This window comes from Carassius carassius, chromosome 50 (assembly GCF_963082965.1).
Source record: "Carassius carassius chromosome 50, fCarCar2.1, whole genome shotgun sequence".
Lineage (NCBI taxonomy): Eukaryota > Metazoa > Chordata > Actinopteri > Cypriniformes > Cyprinidae > Carassius > Carassius carassius.
Window position 1 is genome coordinate 15,596,285 of NC_081804.1, and position 11,456 is coordinate 15,607,740.

An 11,456-nucleotide genomic window follows, 5' to 3' on the forward strand; every position below is an offset into this window, starting at 1 on the left:
ATTGATATGGTAATATTGACGCCATTCTCAACTATAACAGAGAAGATGGAACTTGCTGCTTTGGCAAGGTGTGGGGCAGTACTGAAACACTGCTGTTCACCAATCACAACTCACTAGGGCAGCTAACCAATCTGTCACATTACACGGGTATAAGGAGCAAGGAGACCCTGGAGATTTCTTCAACATGGAAATTGTAATTCAAATAAGTGGAACTCTCAGAATTTCAGAAGACATTTAAGACCGGACACTGGACTGAACATTGGGAACACTATTTAAACACAACCTCACACCACATAACATCCAAAGGGGAGAGGGGATGTGCATTCTGAAGGTCCCTCAGGACAGACACAAGACAGTGGGCCTCCAGAGCATGGCAGATCTGGAGACTCAGGTGGTGATGGCGGGTCTGGAGAATTGGCGGAGCAGAACCCCACCCCCCACCCCCCGCAAAAATAGTTGGAGAAACTTACGGGGTGGTACTTGGGGCCTGGAGCCCTCCCTGGGCTTAATGGAGGATCAGGAGCCCTTCCTGGGCTTAACTCGGGAACAGTACTATGCTCTGGGGAATGGGCCAACACTAGAGCGAACTCTAAGTCCTGGGCCAACACACTTCTCCTAGTTTTCACCCCTAGTTTTCTCTTCTGGATAGTTGGGGGGGGGGGCATGTGGGGGCGTGGTCTGGGCCAACACTAGTGCGAACTCTGGGGCTTGGGCCAACACTGGAATGAGCTCTGGGACTGGAGCCGACACTGAAGGAGCGGAAAATTGAGGGTACTCTGGAGGAGCGGGCACTGGATGGCCCTCTGTAAGACACTTTCGAGGAGTGAGCTCTGGAGGAAGTTTTGGGGCTGGCAGGCTTGCCGCATTAATGTTTGTTTGGCTTCCCATAATAATGTTCGTTGGGCTTGCCATACAAACGTCCGACTGACTTGACTCAGGAACTGATGACTTTTCTGGGCTGAGGACAGAGACGTGCTGGGAGAAGGTGATTGGTCAGAACAACTGGGATGAATATGTGGAGACACACCTGGGAAACAATCAAAACCAACGGGGGACACCTGGAATGAAGGCAGTTAACATGAGGAGCAAAAACACACACAGAACACGTGACAGAGTCACATCATATTTAGTTTTTCAGAAGGCGGACCTTCATCAAACCTGGAACTAATTGAGCCGTTTGTGCCAGGCGTGGAGAGAGAGGTATTGTAACAGGGCTGTGCACAGACATTTTGAGGGGCAGTGGCCAAAATAACTGGAATTGGGAGATTTGAAGTGTCAGTTTTTGCATTATTCTGGACACAGGGAACACCTTTTGTTACTCATACTAGCTACATATAATAACTTTTTCAGTCACACAAAAGTAATCAGAATATTGACTCATTGCAACCAGAGTAATATTCTAAAATATATAACGGAGTGTTTACGTACCATATAAACAGAGACGTTGTCTTTGGTCGAGTTATTTGAAAAAATTCACAGTGCTATCATCAAATGACAGATTCAGATTCCAGAAACTTTATTTTACCATGTTAAAAAGGCTTTTCATTGCCAAAGCAATAAAACCGTTGTGATCCAGTGATGTTGAGCATTATCAAATTTACAGGCAACAATTTTTCAGTGTGGGGGGGATCATGTTCATTGGATGGATGGGTTGGGGATGGGCAGTTGCTGGGGGGGGGATTCAAGAGGGGCACCTCAGCCAATGAGGCCAGAGAGGCAGTGGCTCTAGCCACCAGGCCACCCCCGTGTGCAAGGTATTGTAATAATGTAATTGTAATAATGTAAGTTATGTGAAAAATAATGCGTTTTTCGAACCACCAAGCATGAGAGCATGTTCTACACCCCCAAAACAAAATCAAGACTTTGTAAAAAAAAAAAAAAGAAAGCATAATAGGACCCCTTTAAACAAAGTTATGCAACTTTTGGCAACTATTTTATATTTATCTAAATGCTGTAACACAGGAACTGAAAGATTAAAAAAAAATGCATTTAGAAAGTTATTAGATACCCCAAGGTTCTGTACTGTGATAACAGACTGACTACCTTATCAACTTTATTTTGTTCACTTAATGAGTCGGTTTGCTGCCAACTGGCTGAGCTTATGCACACATTCAAAACAGATACCCATCAATACGGTACCCTTCACCGCTTAAGAGCCATGTGATATTCAATCCAGTTTAATCTAGGCTCATTTAAAATTGCATAATTCTAGAACCTGCTAGCTGATGAACTCGCTGATGAACTCACATCACAATCTTCCATAAGAAATTACTTAAATCTCATTTGTTTTCCCAGAATATGAAGAAACCAAATTTTTAAGCTTTGCTTCAGTTTTCTGTTTTTTTTTTAACCCAAAAGATAGCAGATTTTCTCACTGAGCATCAGAAGATATCTCAACTATGTCTCAAACTATATCCAAATTTGCAAAATGTCTGCAAACAAGAACAAAATAGGATAAAAAACAAAGTTCAAAAATGTTTTATATCTTCTCACAGGAAAAGAGTTTTATGTTCTTACTGTATGTCAAAAATTGTCTAATTTGTGTTTGTTTTAAATCCTCCTATTTTAGGAAAAACATCTGGAACAAAGTTCACATTTACACATAGCGGAGAGCTCCATTAAGTGTCTGGAACTATAAAAGAGCAAACTCTAAACAATACAATGTTCTTCTTGGGTTGGGCTGTGGGCACCAAAATGCAATTCATCAAATAGTCCAAGCCAACTGTTTGTCCAACCAAATGAAAATGAATGCCTTTTTAATCAGACGGTATCTAGTTCCTGCTAAAAGTTGCAAAACTATTGAATTACAATTGATCAGTTTCAATTGCACATTCTGCAGCTTTACACAATATCTCTATCAAGAAATCTACCCTTTCATCTCACCTATTTATCAGTGTAATGGTTAGACTATAAACCAGTGGGTGATGTCTCTGGAACTGCACGTGTTGTTCTGTGACCATGGAGCCCTTCTGGCATCGAGCCACTGAGCAACTGTACAATATAACCTTCAGTAGTTGCAGTTGATTGAACTGGTAAACAGTGCTACCTCATATAGCTAGCTGTCACGCACACTGTCCACCATGACAAGAAATGTTGCAATATAATGTTTCGTGTGTGATGTTTTCACGCTAAGATGCCTGTCTTTGTACTTCAGTCAGTTTTTATTTTTCCAGAACCCATATAGATCCTTCACTCAAGGCTAGTATTTTGATAGTGGTTAGTTTTGTATTCCCACAGCATCATTTTTAATCATAGTGTTTTTGTGTTGATCGCCAGAACTATGGTTACTGTAAATATTTTGACCATGTTTGACATGTTCATCTACATTTCATTTCTCATATCAAAACAATTCCCAGTTATTTAACCACAGCACGGCAGGTAGACCAATAACTAATCTTGTGGTTGAATTTTAGGTTAGCACTAGCTTAGCATCAGTGCCGTGTAGTGGACTTAAGAAACAAGGGGGCAAAGTCCACTTGCAGTCCATTTGGGTTTTATTTTTTAAGATTCCTATAAATTCATGTTCCATATGGAACACCATTTAATTTTCACTTTCAACAAACCAATGTTATTTGAGATACTATTATAGTTTATGCAATATTCTTAATTATGTTTATACCATTAGTCAACAAATACTAATATATAATCCTAACTTTTTTGGTATACCTTCATTCAGGACAAAAGCATTAAATTGATCAAAAGTGACAGTAAATAATTTTACTTTATTACAAAAATATCTATTTAAAAAAATACTGTTCTTTTGAACTTACTAAACCTAAAAGAATCCATAATGTGTAATAAAGAAAATGTATCTTTGTTTCAACACTGATAATGTGAGAATGATATCTGAAGGATCATGTGTCACTGAAGACTGGAGTAATGATGCTGAAAATTCAGCTTCACGTCACAGGAATAAATTACATTTTACAATATATTCAAATAAATAACTGTTATTTTAAATTGTAATAATATTTCACAACATTACTGTTTTTATTTTATTTTATTTTTTGTTCAACGACAGTCTTTGTAGGCATAAGAGACTATACATAAAAACAAAAAACACTGGAAAAAGGAACTGCTCATGCTATCTAATTGATCACATGATGTCTTTCTCATCCAAATTTTCTTTCAAATTTTGCACCTACTCAGCATGTTCTTTCTGGTTGCACCTTGCAGCAGATTTAGACTCAAAACTGCTGATTAGGCTACTAGAAGTGTTTTATCACAGGTGCATACTATGCTTACAGTACCCGTGAAAGTGACATGTGCCCACAAAAGCCCTAGTGGCCCAAGGTTTCTGTTCATTTAGTTGGAAAGTTGCCTTCACATAGAAAAGTTGCACCAATTCTTTGTATAGAAAACAAACAGAAGCGGTCGCTAATGAACACATGTGAACCACTGCCGTTTCTTTCATCATGAGGCTCTGGCTGCTGATAAGACTTGGCCAAAGTGCACACTCTGAGAAGCGTTACTTGTGGTTGGTCGGACGCACGGGATGTATTGGAGTCCCTGCCAATTACTAAAAGCAGATTGGCAGCATCGGACAGGTTTTGGCCTGGCCAGAAAGGCCACCATTGGTTTCTTTGGGTAGAGCGTGGCCAGGCATTTTTGTAGAAGCAACAGCTCCTCTAATTACTCCCGTCTGAAAGGAAGCAAAAGGGGGTCACTTCCTTGAGCCGAGCAAACACTTCAAACCGCCATGTTTTTTTATGCTCTTATGCTTTGTTTGAAGATTAAAGCATCTAAATTTCATGTTCTTTCTGCCTTGCTTTTTTCCAAAGGGCCTGATTTCACAATGAAATCAATTTCACTCCACATCCCAGCCGTGTTGTGCTGTGTTAGTTATAGCAGGAGCAGCACATAAAGACGATATTGTGTTTCTTCAGTGCTCAAAGCGATCTAATTGTCTGTTCTAATCAACCAGTATTGTGAGAAAGGCTTTCTAATTATGTAACCACAGTTTCTGACTTGTAAACAATAGATGGACATTTTGTATTTTTGAATTATCTTCAAACTATGGGGCGTGACGTGCTGGCAGACATATGATGCTGTCTTTAGATTTTTTTTGGTCATGCCCTTGTAATAGATACAATAGGTTAACTACAACAGGTTAACTGTAGGTTCAGTATAGTAGGCTTGCTATAAGGCAAGTATAACTATCCCTAGCCTAGAAACATCTTGACAATCAACTAGAAACACCATACTAACACTATAACAAATTCCTAACAACTTTCCTGAAAAAAACCTACAACCACATAACAACATTCTAAAATTATTCAAAAGCAGTTGCATAGAAACGACCTTGCAACCACCTAGAAACATCCTGACAATCAACTAGATACACCTCAGCAACTACATAGCAACGATTTCGCAAGCGCCTACTAATAACCCAGCAGCTTTATAGCAACACCTAGCAAAACCCAAACACCTAGAAACACACTAGCAACTGCCTAGTAGTAACACCATAACAAAAACATAGCAACCCCCTTGAACAAACCTAGAAACACATAACAACAGGCTAGCAACTTATTAGCATAGGAAAACCTTGGCAACCACCCAGTGACACTACTTAGCAACAATCTAGCTACAGGTACATCCTGGCAACCACCCTAGTCATATAGATATAAGCTCTCAATTCTTTTTTTCCTCATAATTGCGAGTTTATATATTTTTATTCAAAAATAAATAAAATAAAATATCAGGACTGCAAGATGTAAAGTCGCCAAATTGTGAGGAAAAAAAGTGGTATGTAGCCTAATTGTTTGCCTTGTCCAAATTCCCACACTTGTGGTCTTTGCACTTGATCACTTGACTACTTATATGTAGTATTTCCTGTATTTGGACCAAGTGTTCAAGTGAGCATGAAGACCACAAGTGTGTGTACACCTTTTCATTACCTGATAGGAAACACTTTAATTTCTGGTGCTTCTAATTAAGTGATAAAAAGCAGTTGCAAATGATATACAAAATAAATATAGGCTACTCACCTTTGCACCAATAAAACATCTAGCACTTTGTTTTACTACCAAATTATATGTAATATCTTAATAATATTTAACTTACACATTACAAAGGTTTCTGTGACCTCGTGCGATCTTGGCAAAAAGTCTCGCGATTTATTTCCACAACATGATGCATGATGGGATACACTAAGCCTTGAATACCGCTCCGGAGTGTGGAAGGGCACTATGACTTACTTCCAGTCGCGTACACGTGCTCTCAAGTGGCCAAGACCTAAACTGTGGGTATTTGGACAAGGCAGTTATTTTATGTTAACATGATGGAAAAAGTTCACTGAGTACAAGCTCACGTGATCTTGATAAGCGTTTTGAAATATTAATTCATGTTGTAAAGACACTGTTCTCCAATTGAAATCTATTGCAGGGGAAATGGAAGCAACTGTTAATATTTAAACCGCCACACTGCACTAAATTAAACAAGCAGGTTAACGTCTTGCAACATTTAACGTTTTCTCTCATCCTGTAACGACGTTCACGTGGAGTCTTGAGGGGATTTATCGAGTGCAGCCATCATCACGGCATGTTACAGACACAAGTACTCACACACGCCAGGTTGCCTACCGCCAGAGGTGGAAAGAGTACAAAAATATTCTACTCAAGTAAAAGTACCATTACATTAATGAAATTTTACTTAAGTACAAGTAAAAGTACCAGTCTAAAAATCAACTCAAGTAAAAGTAAAAAGTAGCTCATTTAAAATTTACTCAGAGTAAAAATTACTTAGTTACATTTTAACAGTGGGAGGGAGTCAAAAATGGGACAGGCCAAGGGTGTCAAACTGATTTAACCCTAATTAAACACACCTGATCCAGCTAATCTAATCATTTAGGTTTATTTGAAAACTACATGATATGTGTGCTGGAGCAGGGTTAGAACTAAACTCTGCAGGGCTACGGCCCTCCAGGAACTGAGTTTGACACCCCTGGGATAAGTCTATTAATCTCAAACTAGTTGTTTTTAATTAAAGGAATCAGTTATTTAGAATAATAAAACATTTGGGCTGTTACCAGGCAAATCAGTATCAACAAACTCATCTTTTAATGCAGAGGAAATGCAGTAGATTCATTGGAAGTGGCATTTAGATGTATTACACTAGTGCAGGACAAGAATGCATTTAAAGTGCAGTTACAAATGCATGAATAATGTTTTGATATACAAAACATAAAATGTTGAATACTCATTTGAAATTATAAGAAATTAATTATTTAAAAAAATCAAAAGATACTTTAAATGTGATATTAAAATGGCCAGTATGTGTCAGCAAGTCACTGTTAATAAGTGAGTCATTGCGATTGAACCGAATCATTTAAACAGTTGATTCATTCAGGAACGAAACACTGTCACGTTGCTCAGAGACGCAAAACTGTGCTTTGGTGGCTGTGTTTGGAATTATTTTCTGTTTTAGAAATAGAGCTAAAAAAGGCAATATGGTGTCTAAAACGCAAGTCTCTTAATTAACTTGTTTACTGAACTGTTATATATATATGTATGTATGTATATATTCATGATGATTTTTGGAGGAAAAGACGGCATTCTTTGTGTGATTTTGATTTAATGTATGAAATTATATAAATATGTGAATTTTCTGCCCCTATATCTTCAATTTTGTGATCATTCTTAACATAGGCGCCGATTTATGTTTTTCTCCGTGGGTGCTCAAGGGCGCAAGCCATTTAAAAAATTTAAAAAAATATTGCATTTCAGAACCTTAGGCTAATGGACAGCGGCCGATACAAACACACACAACAGCGTCACTTCTCAAAAATACAAACAGGATTGGAGATGAAAAGTTTAACTGACACGTAACCGCTAATGCGTTCAGCTTCTTGGGAAATTAATGTTTTGTAAATATTGATTAAAAGACTATTGCGAAAGGATAGCGTTTCCATTAACCGATTGTTGCGACTAAAATAATGAGTTTCTGGGAATGTCTACCTCATTTATGTTTCGAGGTTTCTTTTGATAGTGGCATGGCTTTTCTTTGAGGTTTCGAATCCATTATTCATATAGGCTAAAAAAATATTTTTTTATTTTATGTATTTAACAAAGAACTTGTATTCTGTCCAAAAGTAGGCTACTTTTGTGTCCATTAGTTTTTCCTCTTTTAACCCGTATATAGGCCTATACTTGAGCAGAAAAATGTTCCCATTTAAACCCTGTTACGAACTTTAAGGAGTCTAGGGAATGTACCGTAACATTTACATATTAACGTACTGCTGGGTATGAAATGAGGTGGAAGAACATGACAGACAAAACTTTGAAAGAGAAAAAATACTGGACGTTTATTCACAAAAAGCCAAAGCCACTAGATCCAGTAAAATAATGTCGATATATCAATATTAATAGGTTTGGCTTTTTTTTATAACAAACCTGTCCATTTTAGTCTGATTAATGATTAGTGATTACGGAAAGCATTAAATGATTACATACTCGCACGGCACTGTATAGTGGGGGATGGGACGTTTTCAGAAACGCTGTGATTGGTGGATAGGATATGGAACATGCATGCGACTGGTTATGTCACTGTCACTGACAACAACATAACCAATCACAGTGTGGCAGACGCTTCATAGCGCCAACTGCAATGTTTAATTTTAAATAAATGTAGCCTACTGGCAGTCTGGCACTGGCACACGTGGATGCTCATTTTCCGTGGGTGCTCGGTATTTTCCGTGGGTGCTCCACGGTATCGGCGCCTATGATTCTAAATGCATTTTAGGAGACTGAATCACACAGTGAAAGAACGCACTATAAGCGCGCACATCATTAAAACAAAAAATATGATATCATCGCAGATGATATATATAGCACACTCCTCACCACTGTCTTTTTGGCTAATTTGTGCAAAACCTCTTGCTAAAATGTCAAAGCTTCATTTTAACCACCAATGCAACGATGCAATTATTTAGCTTACCTCTACATTCTTGCGAAGGGTTGATGTCTTGTCGAGATTTTATAAGCTGCTAGTTTGGTCTTCCTAAGCAAGTACAGCTTACACAGCATAATAGAGCATACATATGGCCAGGGGTACACTTCATTTCCTTCGAGTTCAACTTCAGAATATGACGGGGTTTCGTTTTCAGCGGTGTCTGCACCACTAACGCCTGTTTTGACCGTCTGCATCTTTCTTGTGATTTTAGCGCCAGTTTGCCCTCCTGCCCATTATTTACTGACGTAGTTTCCAGGGAGCGATTTTTTTTTGTTGTTGTTTTTTTTTACTCAGTATTTAATGTGTTTTAAAATGTAGCGAAGTACAATACTTTAAACAAAATATACTTAAGTAAAAGTAAAATTACAGATTTAAAAAAATACTTTAAAAAGTATTAGTACACAAAAAAGCTACTCAATTACAGTAACGCGAGTAAATGTAATTCGTTACTTTCCACCTCTGCCTACCGCCACGGTTCACTGGTTGATCTGTCACACATTAGTGCTCTGTGCATTAATGTGCAGCCTCTGACAGCTAAAAGGAATCTAAAAGGCTTCATGGAAGAGCTTGAACTCCTTAGTCAGCTGTTCGGGACAGTTAACGGCCAACCGCAGAGAAGTGCCGCGCAAAGAGACGGCGGGATTACACGAATGAAAGCTGATTCATCTTAAAGGAATATTGCACCTTAAAACCACCTGCTACTTAACTCGCCGTTTTTCAGCTCACTTCTACTTATCTCACTACTTTGCAAGTTAACAAGCAAGACATCTGAAGTTCATTTAAATATAAATAAGTAAATAATAATAAAGTCTATTAAAAGTGTCGTGTGGTTTATGCCCTATGTCAGTGGCCATTCCTCATCTTAAAGGGGTAGTTCAGCCAATATTGATGATGTATTTTGGTGGGCCAACCCAGAAGTTTGCATCACCCTGTTTCCTCTGCAAAAACATAATAGGATTTTAACATTGTTTTTGGAATATTATAGAACATTTGCTCTGTGATGTCCACATGAAATCAGATTACTTTGTAAACACATATTGCTAGTCTAGTTAATACACAGACAAAAAAAAATTAAATGTGAAAAATATATATATATATATATTTAAGAGCTATTTTTCAATTTCAATTTAAGAGCAATTTTCACAGGTGAAATCCAGCCATTTCAAGAGGAATCCATGTGATCTGGTATTTAGTCACAAGATTTAGAACCAACAGAAAGCTGTTTGGTTTGAAAGTGACTTTTCATGTTTGTGTTTAATGGAAAAAATAACAGCATACAGGTTTGAAACGCCACATAAGGGCGAGTAAATAATGACAGAACTGTCTGTCTCAGGTAAAATAGTCCTTTACTTTCAGCATAATACATTATTTGTGCAATAAAGATCTATTAAAGGTACTTTCTACAATTGCTTATTACTGATTATTGCACCTTTGGAGGATCAAGTCGTGATCGGTCATGTCTAGATGGTAACCATCTTTCTGTTACATTCAGATACTGTTTACTTGGAGTTCTGCACCAACACTTACCAACATTTAACATTTAGCAGCAGCACATGCACATCTACAGAATGAGGTTTGTCATCTAAACATCACTTTATTTAGGTAGATAAATATAGTAGGTGTCTAAACATTTGAGGTCTGTGATTCAAAATCTAATTTAAACAAGGAACCTTTTGCAAAGCATTATAATTTAAGATTAAAAAGATATATTGAAGGTTAAGTCACTGTTAGGTCAAGTAAGCAAATTTGTAGCAAATACGTCTTTGAACATGTTGACATCAATTATCAGATTCTACATAAGCTTGGAATTCAAATGAGAAATTATTAAATAAATTTAGGCATTACACTCATGATGCCATGCCATGATGATAATATCACTTGCAATAAAATCGTGTATCAAAATAGTTTTCTTTTATTTTTTAAAGCTAGATTTTTACTAGTGTTTTCTGATTCTGGATTCCATTGTGTGTATATGTTGTGATGATGCATCTGCCAAAAAAGAAGGAAAAAGCTCTGACATAGCAAAGCAGAAAACAGCAATTTTCAATACGAACGTGCGTCATCAGAGAGACGCTGATAAATCATAATTTCATGTGAACGTGGGGATGTTAGAGTGAACAATGATAGCAAAGTTTACAAGAACTTGATTGACATAATCCGAGTTAAACCTTACACTCTCAGAACAAAAAGGTACAAAAGCTGTCACTGGGATGGTACCATTTCAAATGGTACTAATATGTATCATTTAGGTACTAATAAGTTAAAAATATATATTTATATGTACATTTAAGGTACTAATATGCATCCTTTATGGATAAATAAGGTACAAAAGTATACCTTTTTGAAAAGGTAAAGTACCAGTGATGGCTTTTGTACCTTTTTATCTCAAAGTGTAGTGTGTGAAGCTGTTGTGCATCTGATCCCAAGCCAGTTGCTCACTGTTTGCTCACATTTTAGTGCATTTTCTTTTTCGTTGGCACAGTTTCACCTTGCACTAAAAGTTGCTA